This window comes from Leuresthes tenuis, unplaced genomic scaffold, assembly GCF_036924035.1.
Source record: "Leuresthes tenuis unplaced genomic scaffold, fLeuTen1.0.hap1 SCAF_21, whole genome shotgun sequence".
In the NCBI taxonomy this organism is placed as follows: domain Eukaryota; kingdom Metazoa; phylum Chordata; class Actinopteri; order Atheriniformes; family Atherinopsidae; genus Leuresthes; species Leuresthes tenuis.
Genome location: NW_027325375.1, coordinates 20,619,098 through 20,643,204, shown reverse-complemented (window position 1 = coordinate 20,643,204; position 24,107 = coordinate 20,619,098). Strand labels below are relative to the sequence as shown.

General features: G+C 37.1%; 1 protein-coding gene across 1 annotated transcript in view; it reads right to left on the bottom strand.

The window, feature by feature from the left end:
- ntm (neurotrimin) overlaps nt 1–24,107 on the bottom strand; it is a 366,426-nt gene that overhangs the window by 113,451 nt on the left and 228,868 nt on the right. The window lies entirely within an intron of this gene.

Here is a 24,107-nt window from a genome sequence, read left to right as displayed (position 1 = left end):
AATTCTAACTTTATTATTATTATTATTATTATTATTTATTATGTTAGAAAAGAATATTCAGCTTGGATAATCTACGCCTTGGCATTTACATTGATGTTACTTTGACACCAACCTAAACATTTCTGCAGACCAGTCATACACTGCACATGGCAACAGCACTCCCCCCATTTAAAATATCTGATGGCCTCCTATGGTTATCTTTTAATGGAAAGGGCTGCCCCATACTGGGACATTTAAATGCCATGAGACCTTAGTAAAATATTCTTTTATTCGTTTGTGTGGCCACTTGTATGATAAAATCTGCTGTTGTTTATACTGTCACTATTAATTAATATGCATCTCGCATTTGACGACGACAATCCTAATCTCACATGGTTGCACATATCTACTCCCAAATAAGCTTCCATGTGGTTTCTAAAGGCTATGTTCCTGATTATGTTTAGAATATGAGAAATTAATTAATGACTTTGTCAGCACTGTTTTAGCATAATAATCTTCTTCATTGCTGCTTTAAGGTAAATGGAGGTGAAACTAAAGAGGCTGTTAAAGTCATATTGTTTTGTTAGGGAGCCACACAACCCAACAAACCCTGCTCCAGCTGACATTGCCATCAAACATTCATATTGTTCCATTAAATATATATTTTATCACCAAGCAATAAAATACATTGCAACAAAATTGGGAGTGAATGGATGTAATCTCAAGTAATGAGTAGCTGTGGCTCTCTGTCATTGTCTCATTCAAAGAGGCATATAACATGGTTGATAATTCATCTTATTTTGAATCTGAAGCAAAGCTGCCTGTGAAACAAACACGTGATGTCTGACATGAACCTGTGCAAATGTTGGCTAAATAGTCATCCTACACTCGCCTGTACTTTAGATGTACAGATATGTGATTTGTCTTCCTTTATATCTGATGAGAAATGTGCATTGTTCATCAGAGCTATTCTGACACTGAGTGCAATCAGTGCTTGATTACTTGTATTAAATTTCAACAACCTCTGTGCATTCTGTCATTTACGGTTAATCAACTAAACCATAAAAAGACTCAAACAGTTAAACAAGGTTATGGCTTTGGTTAAGAAAGATTGCGATAGCGTTCATAGCAATGATCACGATCACTGTGACCTGTCATTATACCACATTAACTTACACATACATACACATTAAAACTAGCAAACACCAACAGGTAGAACCAGTTCTGATTTCTCATTTAGAAACTGAAGAAATTGTTTAATTCATTCTATTCTTAACATGTCAATAGCAGAAGTCATCTATATATATATACATGCAAATATATATATGTATATAAACATGCATTCTAAAGAGATTTGAGTTGTGTATTCAGGTGACCCCAAGAAAAAGGAGTCAGTGGTTGTCATGGCAGCTGTAGAAAAAATGAGGTGATGTATTTAATTATACGTGCTCTCAGATACCCCCAGATACCCCAACGGTGAACCATGGAAAACACAAGAAACAGAGGGCTAATGCATGGTTTAGAAGCATGCAGGTGAACTGAATGGACTACTTTAAGCAAAAGAGTAATCTTTTTTATAGGATTATGCAAAGCCAGAGGGCTTATAGTGGCTAGTTGAAAAGGGTTTGATCAAGTCTAGCAACAACAGGAATGATCAGATTGCCATGCAAATTAGAAAATGTGGGGTTCATTGTGACGTTAGATGTGGAGCCTTGGGTTTGCATGATTAGTTTATCTTGATTATGTGTCGGACCGAAGTACTCCTAATAAGTGTTTTGTATCTGGCTGCAACTGCCACATCCCACATCCAAGTCTGAACAGGAACCCTTGGAGGATATCTTGCTTCACAAATTCTCCTCATATTCTCTGTTGTCTTTATAAAAGGTTGAAATCGCAACATTAATTAAGGTTTTAACCGCAATACAGTAAAATATTCCTATATTCTAATAGAAAAGCCTTGGACCTTTAAATATGAGAAAATAATCATACAGATTAATTACATATGGAGTTTAACAGATAAATAGTGTCAATACCCTTAATTTGCTTAATTTTAATCACTTGCTGCTGTCACTAGTTGTCAAAATAAATCAATGAGGTCTACAGATATTTATTTTTTCTTCATCGTTTCAGAGAGATCAAAGTTTTAAACTTTCATATCCAACAAAAGCAGTAAATCCTGTGAATGATGGACATTCAACAGTAGCCACAATCGCATTTGGATTAATCAACTGAATCTGATTGGCGCATGAGTTATGTGCAATTAGGGTAAAAAAAGGAAAAAGATGAACAGCACAAACAGAGAGATAACCACATCTCTGTGTTCATGCGGGATGTCATTTCTTAAAAAAATTAGTATGTTTTAGAAAGAAATACAAATGTAACCATAACCCCACCTCTGGAAAACTGAAAGATCCATATAATACCAGCATTTATGGGATTTTCTTATGATTTAGAAGTAAATGAAATGCTAAAGAGTTGATGTTTGTGCTGTTGAGCCATAATTACAATCCAAAAGGGCTGTGCTTGTTCAATGTGTGTGCTCTCAAAGCGGACTGATTGCCTCAGCAGTGTGTGGCGCGTAGGCCTGAGAAGTGGAATAAAGAAACACGCTTAACGTTGTTGGAAAAGAAGACAGCCATAAAATGGTAAACTGGGTTTTGTGAGGAAAGAGTCATCATCCAGTGATGTCAGGGTCACTGACTGCATGTATTCTACGGAGACTAGAAACAAGACCTGTTTCTCCAGCAGAAAGTAGTTCCACTGAAAATCTCACATTTGAAATATATGTATATTGTCATTCTTTTTCTGCTTCTTCTTCTTATTATTATCATTATCACTTTGTCATTGCATATGATGCTGAAAAATTAACATCCTCCAATACATAAAAACTGCAACATCATTGCACTGATCCACCTGAAGCGTCAACGGCTTCCTGTAACAAACTAAGTTCTCATTATCAAGCTGTCAGTTGCCCTGTTCTCTTATTTACCTATGGGCCCTCGCTGGCAGTAACAGCACAAAAGAAGTATCCAGAGAAAACCATTTGGACTTTCTTTGAAAATAAAAATAGGCTAATCGCATCATCACTGTTTTGTTCCTAATGATTCTGTTGTGGAGTGTGTAAATGTGTGCACTGCAGCTGGTGCTGACCAGCAGAAAGGCATTTAGTTTAATAAAGCTTCATGTCATAAATAAAAGTATTCCTCACTCAGAGTGGGGACTTATGTCGCTTGCAAATATTGCAGATGTTTCCTCAGCTGACACTTGCTTAACAAGAGACAGAGTTTAATCCTGTAATACTAATTGAGAGAAAAAGCTTACAGAACACCAAAGCTTATTCATATGCCCGCTGATAACGAAGGTAACCAGACAGCCATAACTGCTCAGCAAAACAACCAGTAATAGCATATTATTAGAGCATCCCTCCAATCTCCCACCAGCCATTTTTGAAGGTTTGGAAAGGTGAAGTATGAAAATTTTATAGAACTTCAAATCCAGAAATGCACTTTCTGAGTTTCCCATTAATACAAACGGCAAGTTTAAAATAGATTGGATGAACACTGGATGAATGGAAGAAAACTGTCGACAAGACACTGTCATTTTAACAATGATAGTAATACAAATACATAACAATACAAATAATTTCTACCATGGATGAATGACTCACAGACAATACTGTCCATGCTTGTCTTGACTATAAAATAATGTTAAGTGGAAGAAGTTCTTGGATCGTCAGCCATGAGTGTATGGAAGACAGGAAGAAACTCAGTATGGCACCATGTGAGAACAAACAGTAGCCTCGGGTCAGCTGCTGTCTCTACTACATGTCAGTGGAATTTATACTTTAGCTGGAAACCACAGGCCAGATGTGCATGAAAAGACTCATGCTGGTGCTTTGGACAGCAAGCTAAACTGTTATCTCCAGTGCTCTGTACTGTGATCCGTCTTGATGACTTCCAGATGGCCATCCTCAATCTTTAAGACCCACTTTGACCACAAGGGATGCTCAGGTAATGGGGTCTTAGTCATTGGCATTAGTGAAATATCACCTTGCAGACTGGAGGGAGCACCGCAGTGGAATGATCACAGCAAAGAAGTTGTCGAGACATTTTCAACTTCTCTGTGTTAGTAGAATTCCACTGGAAATTTTCTGGATGCCTAAAATGCAATAAAACACTCTCACATTAATCACACACATTTCTCCCAATGTAAGTTCTCGAGAGCGGCTGGTGGGAAATGATATGACAATTTGAATGTGTTTTTGCAAGATTTGCCCACATTATGCAAGTGATTGCATGTCTAAGTAATTACACTGGATCCCTCACAGATGTGGGGACAGAAAGCACTTGACTTGGGGTTTTTGGCTCTTAGAGAAAAACAATAATTAAGAGGAAACAAACAGTGTTGATAACAGCTCTGGGAGAGGATTTGTTTTGAGCGGCCATGAGAATGGCTGGTTGTTGTCCAGAATAGGCTTCCAACTTTACTGGATGGCTAATTCTGGAGGCTCATGCTCTGTCCTATCTCTCATCTCCAACAGTCACCAAAAGCATTTGCCAGGATCTTAATCATGATGGTCTGGATCAATCAATACCAAAGCCCTTTGGGGTTAGACATGCTCAAGTGAAAGTGACCATTACTTTCTAATAAAGAGATTGATGCTGGTGAAATTGTCTTCATCACCCTTTAGCAATGGCTTCCTGACTACAAAGCATGTTAAGTGCACTTAAGTCCTCTGCCCCTTGCACTCAGAAGATGGAAAAAATATATTTCAATTCATGCGACTGCCTCGAAACAGAGGGAACAGCAGAGTATATTTAAATGATTGTGCCTTATGTGGTACATCAGTTTGAGTTATATATATATTTACCTCTAAAATGTTTTTTTCCTTTGTCTATTTTAAGGCAATGAACTGACTAATTCACACAGGTCAAAAGCATGAATGTACAATATGAAGGAAGTGTTTCATCCTCAAGAGATGTGGAGAGCAAATGAGTCATTTTTGACAGCAATGGTGTGGGCTTGAGTGTTGATTCATCTGACACACATTCATACAGAAGACGTTTTAAGAGAGCTAGTTCACTAAACACACACACACATATTTAATTATAATACACAGTATTTGTCTTCTTTGTTGTATTTTTATAAAATCCCGTAGCTAACCAACTTTGGCATGTGTTCAGACAGTGTTAGAAAATGTGTTTGTTCCCATGTTGGAATAGAGAAATATTCTTGAAAAATGTTTAAAATTGACACTTGGTGCTGTCATTAGCACTCGTTCAGTTCAGTAAACTTAAAAAATACAACCTGAGATGAACTTAAACTCCTTGGTAAAGACTAAATATTATTTTATTAGGTCTGAATCGATAAAACCCTTAAACTGAAAGATTATGCTGGCGTACTGCAAACATTGATGTCAAAGAAGCGAGCCTCTTTGAGTGACTCATGTTTATCATATTAGTCCTGACAATGCAACAGCAAATGTCAATTCTGCGTAGGAAAATAAATATTGTCATGGTAATGGTTTTTATTGCTTTTGTTTTGAATACATTTATTCTTATATTGGTATGTATCAGTTTCAGTAATAAACTATGATATGATCATAGAGGATTACACTGATGAGGTTAAACAGTCTGTAATATATCATTTACAGTTGAGTCGAGCTACGGTTACAGTTCGACTTTGCCATTTAAGTAGAACACCATCTTTGTCCCAGTAAACATGCATGGGAGCAGAATCAATTTATTGACCGAAGGATGTCTGATGCTGCGATGCTGTGAACTGTTACGTTCGAGACATTCTGCCAATTATGGCTCAGTAAATCAGTTTTTATCATTTTTGGACCAGTGACAACTGGAGAGAGCACAGAAGCACAGCGTCATATAAGGGACACACTCAACAACCGTTTGAATTACACACACAGTAACTAAAAATAAAAAAAGCATGATGATAGAACCTGGGAACTAGATGATAGTAAGAGCGAGGCAGCATTTATTGACCACATACACTCACATGCACACAAAACTGGGACAGTTCTAGGTTACCCATCAATTCTCTTCTCCTATCTAAAGATGATACAGCGGCTGTGTTACTTGCATCTTGTGCTGCCGTAGAGGGGTCATTGAGATTAAATACCTCCTCTTTGTTGATGAGGCCTGTCAAGGTGGTGAGAGAGTGAGAGATTGTGTCACAAGTGTGTATCAAGTGTGTTGAGTATTTTCAGTGTGACAAGAAGAGGTTAATTCTGCATGTGAGACTTGACAACACCGCAAAGGTGCACAGAAGGATCGTGTAGTTAATTAAAGTGGAAGTATTGTGGTTAAGGGGCTTTGAATCAATAAGCATCTTTAATCAATCCCTGTTGGTGCAATCACGTTCTCACATAAATCCACCATCTTCACTTTTCTTTCTTTTTCGCTTTTCGGTGCAACTGCAAGTCAGATTAAGTTGAAAAGGTATAACAAAGGCGAGAAAGAAATGAAAAAAAATGCAGTGATGCCTATATGTACTTTGAATTTTCTTATGTAGCTGAAAGAATAAATCCCCAGATGGTTGATGTTTTATCTTGTCAACTTTATTCATTCAATATTCTATTTAGCATATCATGCCACCAACACAAAAAAGCTTTTACCAACAACAACAAACAAGAGGCCTTTTGGCATTGAAGACACCAAGCAATGAAGCATTTTAGGCTCATATTTGTCCCTTTACCTAAACACATCCGAAGGTCATCATTGTCATATCTTTTGTTTCACATTTTAAGACTGTAGACATTTTAAGCACCTTCTTCTTCCTCAGCCATGTCATTTTAAATGTGTGCAGGATGTGGTTTTTGCAGCGTGTTGCTTAGAAATACATGGATGTCTCCAGAAAAGATGTGGCCTCGAAGACAGCGTATGTTGTACTTTCTGCATTAATGCTGCCATCACAGAAGTGTCAGTGAGCACCGATACGACCCCAAACCATCACACGAATCTAGCTTTTGAACAGTCTTTTGATGGTCTTATACGTCTTCGATCTAAAGCACACTGCATCCATTTCTTACAAAAAAGATCTGGAATATTTGTTTCCACTGTGTGATGGATCATCCCAGATTCCTCCATGCCCAGAGCTGTTGATGCAAACAAGGTGTCCCTCTTTGCCACTCAGCCTTTCACGGATGTTGCTTTTATGCCACAACAATTTTTTTACCTCACCTTTTAAAAAAAAAAAAAAAAGAAACTAATTTATACCCCAAAATTGCCTCCAAGCACAATTTCATTTTGGAGAGTGTTGCAAACCTTATGTGCAAAAACTCATGTACAATAGCTAGAATTGATTAAGCTGATGAGACAACAATTTGTGTTTTTAACATTTTACTGTAACACGTGCATCTTTTTCTGACTCATATTGTTGATAAAGCATTGAGACTCCACATATATGCAGGTCTAAGTCATGTGTTAACCAAACGAAAACCCTTTTACGTGTTCCAACAACATCTTTTAAAGCCTTAGAGAAATAAATAACAACAGATATAAAAATTTAATCTGCATACTGGTGTAATCAAGGAATGACAAGAGACTGATTGCATGTTACATATCCTTTACACATGTAGAGATTCATGATTTCTCCACAGTATTTAAAGGTTGTTGTCCCACCCCCACTTTTTTGCTGTCTCAGCAAGCTGTCACAATATAACTCCCCCGAAAACACCCTGAAATAATCCTCTTGCTCAGTCAAGCAGTGAAGGGCACCTGGACATATAGACAGTCAAGTCTGGAGTGTTTGTGTTTGTCCTTCCTCTGCAAAAGAGAAGCTTAGAGTTTCCTCATTCAGTTTGCCAATGCCAGAGGTGCCTTTTAAAGCTTATGTCAAAAAATTCCAAGCCTTTTCTGTATTGAGTCAAGAAACCCATCAAAACTGTTACAGTCATGTAATGGTTTCGAAACCTATAGATCACATTAACATGAAAACAGCCCTTTGAGACTACAAATAATGATAATAATACCTGTTTTATACCATATGTCCACAGTGACAGCTTAAAAAGTACTGCTGAGACGAGTAGAATGTCATTAGTTCTGTCAGCATATGGTTATAAATGAAAGAATCTGGATGTACAAAAATGTCGACATGATGAAAGTGCCAATGAAAAATAAATGGAAAAAAATGTTTGTTGCTCAGTGAATAAGTGAACATGTCAGTATTTGCTACAAAGATAATAAAAAAAAAAAACAGAAAACTGAAAATAATTGGTGTTGAAAATGGGAAGTAAATGGATAGTTTTTGGTAAACATTTAACGATTGATTTTATTTTAAAACTGAATTTTCAATTTCATTCATTGACCTAATTTCTTATTTATCTATTTTTATTTGTATGCCTGCATTTATTTTTCTTAGCATTTTCACTCTGTTTATTTCCCTAACTTATTGAGCTCTGTATTTCATTCTTAATTTATCATTTTTTTAAAGTAAATCATTGTAGCTTAAAAAAAACATCTGTACTTATGTATATATCTGTATAACTACCCCAAATGCATTTTCTTCATCTCTTTTCTTCTTCAAGCTCATCTGTTTCTGTCTCTCTGAGCATGTATGCTGCTGAAACTCTGTAGGAAAACTCTACTTTAACAAGCTGTCATGTTTAATTTATTAAACAAAACAGTTGTATCAAAGATGTGCGATAGGAAGTACAGTTTTTCCTGCGTTTGGTTCGAGGGGCCGTTTAATCTGCTCGCTGATGATAAATCTTGAGGTAAGAATCTGACAAATAATAGCTCATTTCCATAATGAAGCACAAATGCATACAAATGTAGAAGAAATTGATCAATTATAAATTAAAGTAAGAATGTAACGACAAAACAAATAATCAAAAATATTAATATAAAGTCTAATGAATACAGTTGGAAGATTACATTCAAATATACAATTATTTCACACTTTAATTAAACTTGAATTAAAAATCAGGCAATTAATCACTAGTTCATTTGATTTTTAAAATAATGTTTTTGTAGCATTTGTAGACATGCTATTGTATTTATAAAGGGATTAAAATGATTTTTGTATAGATCTATGTTTGGGTTTGGGATATTCAGTCCATCTGCATAACCGAAATTGCATTTTCACTTAGATACTCAAATCTCGGTCCTATGGTGACAGTGAACGGAGAGCCAAAGCCAATGATTCACTTATTCTGATTTATCATCTGGAAACCAGAAAATCTGTGCAAAACTGAATTTCCCTTTCAGTTGACCTCATATTTTGTTGAGAACTTTCCAGATAAGTTTAACGACTCATTTAATTTTACCATAAATGACGCTAACATTGTGGATGTAGGAAAAAAGTGAATAGAACCACAACTATTTGTGTAAAATATCACCCTTGTTTTATTTCTATGGAGTCCGATCCCTGAATGCAAACTATCTGAAGCGAATGTGTTGCCCTATCGTTAAGACCACAAAGGAGACCCACTTGGAAACACACAAACCCTGCCCTTCAAATGAAACCTGCAATATTGTTTGCACATTAATATATGGCTCCCAGCTTCCTTGGTATTTAGTTTATAAAAATGAAAGTGCTCTTTTATTACAGCACATTATCAATACAGCCCAAAGCAAGACAAAGGGCAGCACCTGGATTGGTGACATTTTCTTTCGAACTAGCCAAAGGTGATCATAGAATGGCCCGACTCCCGCTGACAGCCTTGTTGTTAAACCCAAACAATAACTGGCTTTATGTTTTCCATCATGCATAACACTGTTCCTGTACTGGAAAGAAATAATTTTAGACATGTGTGGTATAATGCCCCATTAAATCCACTTCTGGTAAAATGATTTGAGGCTTTCCGTTGGCGACTGTACAATACTCCAGAAGAAAACCGTAAATTTCAATAAAAAGCTGCTTTACAAACAACTGGTAACAAGGTGGCTTATGAGAGCCGCAGCACCCAGACGACACTCCTGTGTTTCTCATATGTTCTGACAAAGCAAAACAAAGAAGAGACTAGCAGTGAGTAAGTGCAGAAAACAGTTTGCTTGAAAAGATAAACAATAGGCTACATTAATTACCTGATTTACTGCCACTCCTCACTGACCTCACATCCCCTGACACATAATAGCAGTTTATTGTTGGCTGTGACAGCTTTCCTAATGCTTCAAGTGTATTCTCTTTAATCATCTTTAATGGGCTCTAAAATCTTTTGTGATGTATGGTGTCCTTGGGCATTCACATACCATCTGTGTGAAACAACAAGGTCTACTTTAAATGGCATTTCAGAAAAAATAAAATCAACACTGGCTCCTCCAGTTGTTACATTTCAACACTTTCACAGCTTATTTCCACTCAGAAATGATTTTCTTCAAGCAACAGTAGATGTTTCATACCCTAAAAATTATGTCATCCCCTCAGGTAGAGATACAATAAATTGCAGCTTTAATCCAAGTTCAGTGCCACCATAGGTCACGGAGTGTAATTTCATGCCAATCAAGAGTGTTGATTTTAAGATATTGTTCTTGACACGTTAAATATCAGTGACTAAACAAAAGAACATTGTTCCTCCTGTGCATCAGAACATGTGTTCTAATTTGGAAAATGTCAAAACAGAGATGTGATTCTTCTTGCAATTATGTATTGACGTGATATTTGTGTTAGAAATGCTGTGTATTTATTTGATATGGACAAATATATTAACATAAGACAGTGTGGGGGGCAAGATCAATTAAATATCAATTAAATTCTTTACATTCCATTTTATAAAGTTAATTAAAAGAGGCAAATAAAAAATAAAGCATCACAATAAAATTTGGCAATTTTGTGGTATGTAACGCCACTGTCTGCACGTTAATGTTGTCATGCTTTAAAGGCTGACCAAAGACACATCGAGAAGACACCTAAAATGTCAAGAGAGGTCAGGGTAATGTCACATGGATCAAAAATAAGACTGCAAATTTTTATATCCTATGATATTTGTGAAGAACAAACATGCTCACAAAATGACAAAAAAAACAACACTAGCTTATCTGTAAGTTTGCTTTTGCTAATTTATATTTTTGAAGAATTTGAAAGAGGCATATCTGCAACGTAATGCTCAGTGTATATGTTATATTATATTATTATTATTATATTACTCAGTGTATTATATTATTATATATTAGTGTCATTTATTGGAAGTTAGTTGAGAATTATTTGAAAAAGCTGCAATTTTCCATAATTTGCATAACTTCTTTCCATTAGTCGGAAAAAGAACTGAGGTGACCGAAGCTTTATCTGAAGCAGAGACGATAATGATCCCTTATTTATTATGGCAAAAGTGTGTTTTTATCTAGTTGCTGGTGTATGACATGGTACCATCAATCAAAACTGTGTCATGGCAGATAGGATTGCAAAATTCTGAACTGCAGAATCACAGCCACCATGCGCTCCAGGGTGGTTTCAGGCACAGGAAGGTACATATCCACGACTGATGTATGTAAAAACTAATCAGAAGCTTATAGTTTTAAGGTTCAAAACATTTCTATTGTTGCTTTAAATAATTCCGAGCTGTTATTCAAATGGAATCCCTATATTCTGGTTATAATAATCCCAATCATTACCTAGCTCAGCTTTCTGAAGAATTTGCAGTTGTAAAGGTTGTTGTTCTTGCAATCCTTGATAATTGAGCTTCTCCTACAGTAATTCCAGTGATTGATTCCAACTCCACCCCAGCTGTCCCTGTTCTACTATCATCTTACAAACAGGAAGATAACTCCAACCAGAAGCTGCAGCAGGTGGAGAACCACAATAGGGGCTGCTCTCACTGAGGCTGCAGAGGAAGTGCTATCATAGCCAGCGGTGGTCCAACACAGTGCAGATGTAGTCGGTCCACTGGAGCAGAAGCTCAGTGAAGAGGCAGCTGAATAACATTAAGAAAAGGCACAACGGGGATCCAGCAAGTACCTTTAAAATATATGCTAGGAAATGCTCTATAACAAAAGACCACAACTACGGATTCTCTTTAGCTCTCCTAATCAGAGGAATTCATGACAGTGGAGTGCAGAAATCATCAGCTTTAATGAGCAACAGTGGCATCATTTATAGCTTAAAGTGATGTGTCATCAAATATATTCCCCAAGGTAGGTTGAAAACAGAATGTATCCCACTAAAAGCAAAGAAAATGTGACAGCAGTAATTGTTCTATTTCATTTGCACCACTTGCATCCTTTCTCTGACTTTTTGTTTCCCCCTTTACAGATTGTTCATGACATGCAGCCCCTTCCATTCACATACGTACTTGCAAAGCTGGCTGCATTAAGAAGCTCGTTGGTAACCTTCTGTGCTGTAATGCTGTAAAAAGTCAGTGTGTGATTCATTTTTTACTGTAGGCATATACAGTAGCTGCTCCTTTTTTGTCCTAATAACTCACCCCAGGTTAACAGGGAAATGCCAAATCTGTTTGCTCAGCATATGTGTCAGAGTAGAAGGGTGAGGAGATTCCACTTCAACTTAAGTACATCTTTTCTTAGCTGAAGTGCAACATGAATGTAGAGAATAATTTAACATGTGATGGAACAGAATAACGATGCAGCTTGTCACTGCTCTAAAACATAGACATCAGCGCAGGAACAGTGTTAGAAACACTGCGAAACCTACAGAAAGGACTGATATGCATGTAGCACCGATAAACTGGGAGAGCTTTTACTGCAGCATGTAATTAAATTCTCCCAGTGCAAAATAGAGATAAGGATTCCATTAGCCCCTTAAAACATTCTGGGATAATGGATTTTTGTGGTTGATGGAGCACCTCATGTGGGACAGGTGGGATTTACTCCCAGGCTCAACTCAGGCAAACAGACAAGCACTGCATCCAACCGCAGGAGCCAGCCCCGACATTTGATGCACCATTGGCACCAGAGGCAAATGAGATTAAAGCGAGGGGAATGGAACTGACTCTTTCCTTGACAGATTTACAGATCCCCACTGGATAGAATACAGGCGAAAAGGCTGTAAAACCCATCATCTGTGGGGTGAATTACACACAGCTTGGAACAACTTGTTTGGTTTAGGAAATCCAGACAACAGCCTCTTCTGATTTACCTGCACCCCTGCCTCTCACCCACTCGTTCTCTCATAACTCCTCAACATCCTGGAAACATACGTAGATGGAGGTGTTTTTTTTCTCTGGCTGTGACTCAGGGGATCTGATCTATCATCAGTTTGTTAAATCACTGTGTGAAACTGTCCTTGACCTTTGATCTGTTAGATGCTTACAATTGAATAATTTCACACCGTATTAATAACTTTACATTGCAGGAGTCTTAAGACGATTGATTTCTCTGTTGGCCTAACACATACAATCTGAATATGAGCAACTAAGACTGCTGGCATCTCTTGGTCCCTGAGCAATAACGTGAATTTCAAATAGTGCTGCAGTCAATCCACTTCCGCTTTGGGAAAGGCACATATAATAATAGAATATAATATGTGTATATATATCTTATGCAATAATATTAAACTATGTAATGTGACTTTATGATGAAGAAGCCAATGTACCTCAAATTTTATCATGATTAGATGGAGGATGGAAAAATAAAAAAAAATTCCAATCTCATATCACTTTGAATAGTAAACTCGATACAAATTAGTTCAGCAGATGTAACAAACAGAGTAATGTCTGTTGTGTGTGCATTGGTAAGAGATTTCTGGTCCAAGATACATTCTGAAGGATGAAATAAAACCACAAACATACAGTACGTAAAAATAAATGCCTCCTAAATGGTTGTCAAAGTTGCACAGTAAAAACAGTGGTAATTGTGATAATACCATTAATTTAATTTGACCAGTTTGGTATTTTTTTTCCATTAAAATGTAGAATCCTTTAATAAGTGCAATGTTTTTCATTAAATATATAGGGGAAAAGATAAAAATACTGCACTAATAAAAAAAAAAGACAAATTGTTGTCATTGTCAATGAGTATGAGATTGATTATGATTCACAGAATGCAAAATTCATATGCATTTGCTCATTACAATTACATTCCTATCCAACAAAAGACCACATGCTTTCTGAACTGATATTACGCCTAACCAAATTTCAGCTGGGAAAGAACAGACTTAATTTAGTGCAAATGATGGAAAAATCAACTAATTAGCAACTTCGTACGCTAACAACTTCAAACAGGTAAAGCAAATATAAGCACTGAAAATATACATTACTTAAATACTGTTTTTTATTTTGATTTACCCAGTTTTCTTCTTTTAATGATCCCTTCTTTTATAAAAGTTTCAGTTCCTTCGGTAATACATTTAGCTAAAGTATACACCAAAGTCTGGACTCCTTGAACTGTTGATGAAAGATGAAAAGTATGAAGCAGTGGCTGAAGTTATAGAATTCATCCAATGTGGAGAATAACCCCACCTGTGCTAAACGTCATTGCAATTTATTCAGTAGTTGTCATAATATGTCTCTAAAATGAAAAATAAATGCATAAACTAGAATAACAGTATGTATTATAAGAAATATAATTAGATATAATTCGAGATGTCAGGTTAGGTTTCACACAGTACATGATGTTCTGAAAGATCAAACACATAGTATAGAATAAAACTAATGTTTGCATATTAATTTAGCCTCATTCAAAGTCTTACAATTGACTTTTTTTTACTTTTTAAGACTGCTCGAAGTATTTACTTCTCAATAAGTGCCTCTTCTTTTAAAGTTTCAAAGTGCAAGTGTATCATAATACCGATACCGAATTTTACTGTGATAAACTTATTTTTTCTTTATAAGTCCACTTTGATGGGCTCAGACATGTTTCAGTGACCTGGCTGGCCTCTTTTATAAGAAAGAAAAGCAAAGTGCTGAGACGGATTCAGTAATGGTATCTCTGGCTTGTCAGTTAAAGGTTTCCTCAAGCTGTTACAGTTCACGCTACAGCTGTTGTTACTCTCTTCCATTGTCTCTTAATAGTCTTCACACCACTGCCTGAAAATAGTGGAGTCTACATTTCCATAGTTTTATCTAATGTAGCTGTGAGTCTTTTTCTTTTGCATTCGCTTTCTTTTCTTTGCTCATCTGTATTTGCATTTAATCTAAGTGAATATGTTCCTGTCTCACAAAGGATTTTAGCTTTGGCCTTTATTAAAAGTTGGTTGCTGTGCCGCGGCCTGCTTAGAGTTCTCAAACTACCACCACACAGAGATTGGCAGACTTTCAGGAGTATCAGGAGATCAGTTTGTTTTCTTTGTATGCGCATCTGAGTGTCTACTCATAAAATCGAACATTTGTTGATGTCTGAATCTTACCACAAAGTCACCTCAGTTGAGGTTATTGTGTTTTGATTTCAAATGAAGGATGGATTGAGCAGAGTCTGAAGTCTTTAAGGCTGAAGAAACTTCTTTAGGAAACCCACTTCTTAAACTCAGGCCTTGTGTGCTGGTTAACAGCTTAACTACAATCAGGCATTGAGTCGGATTCAGGTCCAATATTTTGGAACGTTGCAATATGAAGATTATTTTATCAGGAATATGTGTGAACTGGCTGATTGAAGCTTTGAAGAGCAGAGTCTAATGTTATCTCCTTTCACCTTTGACTTATCACACTAAACATGTTTGTACAGTGCAGCATTACGCTAGTAAAATACTTTACACTGGCGCTGCTTCAGATTAATTAATCAAAAAGTTGGCTTATTTTCTGCAGTTCCTGGTTGGACAATTGCAGTCCACCCCCTAAAAGGCTTTGTGGAAAGATAGCTCTGGACTGCATTTCAGTGTGCACGCTGCAGTCTTTTGCTGCTGAGAACATTTACTCCACATTTGAGTTAACAGCTCGCCAGGAACAGCAAATGCAGGATAGGACTTGCACAACTAACTATCTGTTACACACAGCTAATATAAATGTTTAACCGGAAATTCATGAGATCTCAGAATGAAAGATGGAATCAAACATTCGTAGTCCTCAGGGTGACAGCTGAGAACCTGACCCTGCTGAAAAAGTGACCTACCATTATCTCCAAAGAAGTTTTTCTAAGTCTGTAGCTGCCAACTCAGTTGGGTGTACTCTGTTCTCATGAGAACGTACCTGGTGCCTCTCTGACTAAACTGCGATTTCATGTAGGTGATGGTGATCATTTTCCAGCTGTGGAAAAATTCTGAAGTGTATTATATGCTGACTTTAATTGAATCATCTTATCACAGAGAAACATCTGTCTCTTGACACTTTGTGGGTAACTGGGTGTTCAGGTGATGATTAAGTTTAGTTTGCTTTAGGAACATGTTGCACTGTTTGAAAACTTTACTTTGACCTTAGTTTATTCCTTTGCATGTTGTTAGGAGGTTTTTACATTTTCTGTACAGTCTACAGTACTGAAAACGTAGTTGTTTTTTCTTTGGCTGTGTGTGATCACCTTGAATAATAATAAATTGCAATGAATTTCACATTTAATATAGCTAATCGAAGGTTGAGTCAGGTATAAGGATCAGTAACAAGGTTCCTGAAATGTTCTTTACACTGGTCAACTAAAGGTGAGTAAATCTTTTAGCAGCACAGTAACAAAGTATGAGGAGCAACAAAAGCCAGCTTATTGAGTTATTCTTGCCCGGTGCAGATGCGTATATACAGCTGGTGTGAGATTACAGTAACAGCTCCCTGTGCATATGAACCTAATTCAGGGGTTTTCTTGAATAATCTTTGACATTTTTGCATAATTACTTTGATTTCTGTAACAGGGTGAAATGATCACATTATTCTGTCAGATCAGTGAGTTTTATTTTACTATGTTCCTTATCTCATATGAACTAATAGCTCATAATTAGCAGGATGTTACAAAAAGTGAAAGTAAAGGAAAAGTAGGGCGTACTCTCACTGTTTTATTAAACTGAATGTTTCTATATTGTTTGGTATATTTGCACAAGACCATTTCCCTCTTGTGTTTGTCTTGTCTCTCAGACCGTGGAATGCTTGCAGCCTTTCACAACAGGGCAACTGGAGGTGTGCACGCCACCAACACACACACACACACACACACAGTCATGCACACACAGCTCTGTTATGTTGAGGCTGATAAATACACACAATGCAGAGAAAGGAAAGTTAAAGTGTAAAAACAGAACTCTGTGACCCTAACTGACAGCTTACCTTCACATCACTAATCAAATCTGTAAGTAGCTATAATTGTTGTTCCTTTATTGAATCATTTCTTTTGTCAAAGTCCAATTGTGGTAAAACAGAACCTCCAACTCCTGTGCAACGGGTTCAGAAGAAAAACAGTTATAAATGTGTCGTGATGGAATCTAAGTATACCGCCCCCACATCTAATTATTTTCTCATCTTTACCTTACAGGGCCAGTCTTTGAAGCTGTCAAAAAGGAGGACTTTCTAAAACTTAATCTTTCCTGTTAACCCTAACCCTTTCTCTTATTTAAACAGTCAACAAATATATTTCTCACAACCTCCTGACCTTAGCTGTAATCAAACTTAACCCTACCCATAACCTCCCCCTTCCTTAGATGTCAAAGGCCACCTGACCAGATGTGAGCAACCGGATGTAGATCAAAGGTCATCTGTCAAAATACTTTGATCGATCGATAAGAGGTCAAAGGTCACCTGTCAAAATTGTTTGATGGAAGGGTGTCTTTCTATTTTCTTATGTTATACAGTATTTACTTACTGGAAAACGACAGCTGAGGTTGTAAACAAGTTAATTGATGTTGTAAAGGTTACATGTTGCTGTGCAACTTTTCTTCTCCAACAGTCAGCTAGTAGATGGAATGCAAGATATTTCTCATCTGAGGGGAGACCATAAGCTGTTTCAGAATATGAATATGAAGGACTGTATCTGAATTCAAAATGTGGTTGAAACACACACAAAACAGGCTTTGTAATAAGGTAAAGCTTCAAGTCCCTGTCAAATAAGGCAGTAAAGATCTACTTTCACTCAGTAATTAGCTACTGTTTGTTAACACACACCCTAGTTGGCACTTAGTTAGTTCTGGCACACAGAATAGTAGATAAGTGTCTATAGGCAGAGAACTGTGGACTGTCGTTAAGACTAAATTAATCTAAAAGTTGTGAGAAGAGACTCTGTCACCCATCATATGCTCAGTTATTAAGCAATTAAGCAATAATATACCAGGAAATGTCTCCTGTCGACAAAGAGCTAAAAGCAGGAAAGGGTCATTAGTGTCAGAAATAAGGCCAAGCTAATGAGGGCTAGTCAAATATCACTGCAGTCCCTTATATAAGACCTTGGTATGAAGTTTTAAAGGTGCAATATCCCCTTGAGATATTTCTGTCAAATATACATGCTCAGATGGAGAATGAGGTTTCTATCATTGGTCTGAATTAGGTCAGCTTAATCATGAATTATGAACTGGACAAAAACATAGTCACAACCTTGCATTGCAGAGAGGACACTCGGTACAATACAGAACCGGAGTCACAAAACGGCGGAGGTTATTCATCTTATGACACATTCTGAATTGTGTGACTCACTCAAGTCATGCTTTATTAATGCATTTTAAAATGTTTCAGTCTAAAAAATGATTGCAAAAACAAATGCAAATTTGTTTTCACAAAAGACCCAAGATATAAGTTCCAATATTGTCCAGCAACGTTTAAATTTTTCATTTTTGCATTAAAAAAATGGTTAGGTTTAGACATATTTGATCATATTTGAGATATTTTATCTGGTTTAATTGTGTCTTATTCTTTTTTTAACTCTTAAATCTTTTTATATCTATTGTCATTTGAATCTAGTTGTACATTTGCAATTTGAGTCAAGTTTTCTAATTCAGATTAATGAAAAATTCTTAGATTTAGCGGGAAAAAAACTAAATTGGGCTTAAGTGTTAACAAATAGATGCTTAAAGGTTTCCATCACGTCGCCTGAATGCCTCCCTTGAAAACTGAATATTCAGTGAAAAGCGTTGCATTGGCAATGACCTCCCACTGGATTCGACTATATTCTGATGAATCACAGAGCCTCCCAATGAGATGCTAACCTTGGTTTTAAAGAACAGAAGTACATGCTGATGTGCTAATGTTGCAGGTCAGGGCTAACCATTTTCATTGAACAGCAGAAGGGCTTCAAGCTGAATGACAGCACATTCAAGGCTTAAAAATTAAAGAGATAAATAATCAATCAAATATAATGCACTTACAGAACAACATCATCAACAACACAAAATGACTTCTTGTTAAGCATTATTACAGGAGTAATACAATGCTGGTAAAAAAAAGCATTTGTTGAGGTTTTTCATGCATCCTCTAAATTAACGGTGAAATCGGGACATTATGCGATTCCTGCCTATTCAGCAATGTTCATAAATGAGAGCAAAATCAATTGTGACAACATCAGCCAGAGAACAAACCACCTTCCCATTCCCACCCAGTAACAATCTCACATTTCATAGTATGGGTCAGAGGTGCCTGCCGGCTCTTATTGCCTGTTGGTGATAAGCAGCTTTAAATATCTCCAGCAGGGAGAAATGTTACTCTCCTTGTTTCTAGCTTCTGCACAAATTGATCAGGCAGCACAAGGTGGCAGGATGATCAAGAGGCTCGTTAAGCAGAAGAGGAATTAGGTTTGAGTGTGTCAGATAGGAGAGAGTCGTGTCTGCCCCATGGGCACGTGTGTGGTTTCCTATCTCACGACACCTGTGCTCTCAGGAGGAACTGTGCTCGTTTCTGCTACCAACTGGGACATCTTTACCCAAAGGCAACCTAACGAGGAGCAGGCATCCATTATGTTTGTGCATAGCAAAGACATCTGAGCTCAGATACAATTAAGAAAACTGCTAAGTTTATAAATAAGGACATATATAAAGGTATTGAAATGTATTCAAATAGACAGTTGCAATTGTTGCAATCTCACACTAGAATTTATTCATATGAAACTCTAAAGCGTTAAAAGAAAAACAGAAAAATACTATAAAGGGCAGAGAGGATTAATGTAAGATTACAGCCAGGCTGCACTGCAGGTCAGAGGTCTCCTGAATCCTCTGTAAGACTTACTGAGCTCAATCTAGGGGAGAAAGCTTTTCCAACACACCCTTTCAGAAAGGCATTTTCCATCATTTCTTCTCCCGCTGTTGTTGGTAACATTAACTGTGTGGACTATATCGGTTGCTACCGTATCTCCCAACATTGATAATGAAACAAATTCTCTCAGCTATGAAAACATGACAGGAACTTAAACTTTCTTTTAGTGTGACCATTGCGACACCAATTGCACCTCCGTGATACCAAGAGTAAAATGAACAGGAAAAATACTGCTGCAGATATGCTGCACATGCAAGCTTCTCATCTAAACTGTCTCAACCTGCTCTCCCAGGACATGAATTACTGCCGTTCTGTCAAAGCACCTTGGTGTCTCAGAGATATGAACAGGTGCCACTGATTGACTGGCTGCAGAAATAGCAAACACAGACGGCCAACACCTTTCTGGAGAATTTACTTATGTACAAACGACAAAACTGTCAGGCTGCCGCTTGCTTGATGAGGAAGTCACGGGATCCCTACAAACATGACACCACAGATTGACTTGGCGTGTATTTAATTGGTCTTAAATTTAGCTTGTTTATGTTCTCTTTAAAGTGCCTTGAGATGACCTTTGCTGTGAACTGGCGCTATGTACAGTACTATGTAAAAGTTTTGAGCCATCCAGTTTTCTTTACATAATGACAGGAAAACAGGACATATGTGCAACAACATATTGAAATGTGTAAATAGAAATGCAGTTTGTGCCGTTCTATCAAGCTTAAATGCACCGATCAGCCATAAAATTATGACCACCTGCTTAATATAGTCTGTGTTCTCCTCATCCGCCAAAACAGCTCTGACCAGTCAAGGTGTGGTGAAAGAACATCTGAAGGTGTTCTGGAGGGTCTTGTGCCAGGACCTTAGCAAAGGATCCTTTGGGCCCTGTGGGCAGTGGTGAGGGTTTTTGTATGTTGGTTCTTGCTTCCCACAGATGCCATCAGATTGGTATCTGGAGACTTTAGGGGGGATACCTCAGGCTCTTTGACATGCCTTTAAGCCCTTCCTAAGCTGTTTTTGCAAGACTCAATGCTGTCCGTCTGTGGAAAGCTGCCCATCTGGAGAGTGGTGTTACTATGTTTTATGGCTGTGGGGGTGATTTGTCTGCAGAAATGTTTAGGTAGGTGTTAAAGTGAAGTCCCAGAATGCAGGGACCAGCAGAACATTGTACTGGATCAAGATCAGATACTCACTTTACCTATCAGTGGTCATAATGTTATGACTGACTGGTGTATATTTGGTATGACCACCTTTTATTTTACACATTCCAAAGCTTTTCTTCCACCCTTCATTTCTTTCTTTATTGCAGGAAAACCAGAATTTGGTGCAGTGATGTACTGAAGCATGTGCTAACACAAATGGAAATACAGTATATAAAGCAAAAACAGAGTTTGTACAAGTCTAAAAAGCTTGAAAGTCAATATTTGGTCTGAGCACCTTTATTCTTTAACACAGCATGAACCCTCTTAGATGAGCTTTCTGTCATTTCTTTAAGTAGTTCTCCAGGCTTCTTGAAGGACATGCCAAAGCTCTTCTTTGGATGTTATCTGGCTTTTGTTCCGTTCTCTGTCAAGATGATCCCACACTGCTTCAATAATGTTGAGGTCCGGGCTCTGGGGAGGATTCATCCCTCCATAAGACCTGCTGCCACTGATTTTCAGTCCACTTCTTGTGTCATTTGGCATAGCTCAGCCTTTTCTCCCTGTTTCCCTTTCTTAAGTATGGCTTCTTGACAGCCACCCTTTCATGGAGACCATTTCTGATGAGGCTTGGGCCAACAGTAGAAGAATCAACTGAAGGTCTGAAGGCCTGTGTCAGGTCTTTGCTGGATTTTTTTCCTCTTTCTTAAAGACATCACTTTCAGATACTGTTCATCTGCTGTAGATATATTTTTTAGGTCTGACACTTCTTTCATCTCCCAGTTGTCCAGCTTCAAAGTTTTCATCTAATAGTTTTTTGGAAATTACCTTTTTCTGGTTTTCTGTCTCTCTAACTTTTACTTTGGTATAATTCATAGATTCATAGATCAAGAAATTAAATTAGAACAAATAACGTGTCTTTGTAACAGGCTGCTAGTAACAATATGCCAAAAGATACTATCTAAAATCGGTTCTTTATTAAGTTGTCTGTTTTTGTTGACACGACATTGGTCCATCCCTTGAGTTAGGTCCCCTTTTTCTATCATTGACTGATTCATAAGTCAGTCTTAATTGGCTTACTAAAATAAATCAATTAATTAAAAAAAAAAACATTCTGGCTGTTAGTTTAGGTTTAGGCACCATAAGTCGTTGGACAAATTAAAGCAACACAGATTCCTTGTTAACAACTAAAACAACTTTTCTGAGTTTGGGAACCAAAACTACTTGGTTAAGTTTAGGAAAAGATTGCTGTTGGTCTAAAATATATTGCCTCATAATACTAATCTGATGCACTGTATAATCCCATGTCTCTAATATCTCTATTTTACCCCACAAATTGAAAATTGGTGCCACAGCATAATTCTCTCTGTAGTATTGGATAGGCATGTACAACAGCAGTACTTCAGGCCATCACAATGAGAGAAAGTTGGAAGTTTCCACTGAATTGTGGGAGAATCAGCAATTCTGCTCAACTTATCCCTCCACCTTGGCCTTTCAGCTCAGGCCAGAGCTCCACTTCTATTTGACTTACAACATAATTGCTCATCCTGAAAAGTTGTGTTCCTGAAAAATATATAACAAATCAACACATTGGTTTTTCTTTGTTGTAAGTTCATCTTAGCGCCAACTATGATACATACCCACATGAGAAAAAGAGATGGCCAGACAGTGAGGACAATAATCTTGTGTTTACCAGCTTTCTTTCCTAAGATATAGGCACAGAAGTGAGGGGACAGTCAACAGAGCCTGGTGCATAGCCATTCTCGCTCTGACAATGTGTCTGATGTCAGCCCAAGATGCACAATGGGTGAAGAGGCTCATGCCCTCAGGAGATGGGGAAAACAAATCAATTCTGACAAAAGTGCAAAAGCTGCCAACATAAAACTTGAGTTTTACTGAAGTTTTACTACTTGCTAACTAACAAAGGGATGTTTGGACAAAAAATAAAATAAATCATTGATTTCTGTAGCAGTTTAAGCAATGATTTTTGCACATACCATTATAATTATAAGACAAATCCTATTCTTAAAAATAAGAATAATACAAATGATATATATATATATAAATGGCAATTTCGTTGTGTCCAATCTTGCTTAAAAGTATTAATAAACAATACAGTGTTGACTTAAGTTGGCTTAGTAGATACTTCCCAAAGACTGACAAAGCTGAATAATCCAGTGTCTGTTACATTGTTCATGGATCATTTTTCATGTTTGACCTAACCGCATTGCATTCCCAAGGAACCAATTTCTGAAATGAGCAGAATGTAACACTGCTGGCAGTTGTAGCTGGTTACAACAACAAATGTGCACTGTATTAGCAGAATATGGACATCTGCATGGATTTACGATAGAATTATTTGTGTCAAATTTCTCTACAATGAACATGATAAAAACCAAAGTGGGCTCACAGAATAATATTTAATTCTTAAAAATATATCTGTTATCCTCAAAATGAGCATATGTTAGCACTGGCAGTGCACACTGATAGAAATTGGCTTCAGTCAGGTGGCCAGTCATTTTTCTTTTTTAATTTGAAATACTGCTGCATGAGAACAAGGGAGTTCTTCTTTTATTTTAGTGTTCGGTTGACCTTTGTTCATTTAATTCCATTTTCAAAATATGAAAATGCACAGTGACGATTTTCATTCCAGTGTATTTATTCATGTTCACTAATTCACCACATGGTCAGATTCAGCTGCTGAACGAGCTCTATTCTACAATGGAGTATTATTCTCCAACCCTGTCCCTGTAATTAAAGCTGTTGGAAAGCCTGATAATGGTGCAAAGCATTAACTGAAATTAATAACTCACTGTAACTTAATATACCATTTAGAATAGCCTTCAGAGTGATTATATAAAAGGTTGCTGGAAGACTCATACACATACACGGAGAAAATTCAGGTGAATTCAAATTTATTGAATGATCTCCTTTATAGTTTGAAAACTCAAAATAGAAAACACCCTTGAAATGTGCAGATTTAGGTTTTTCAAGAAAAAGAA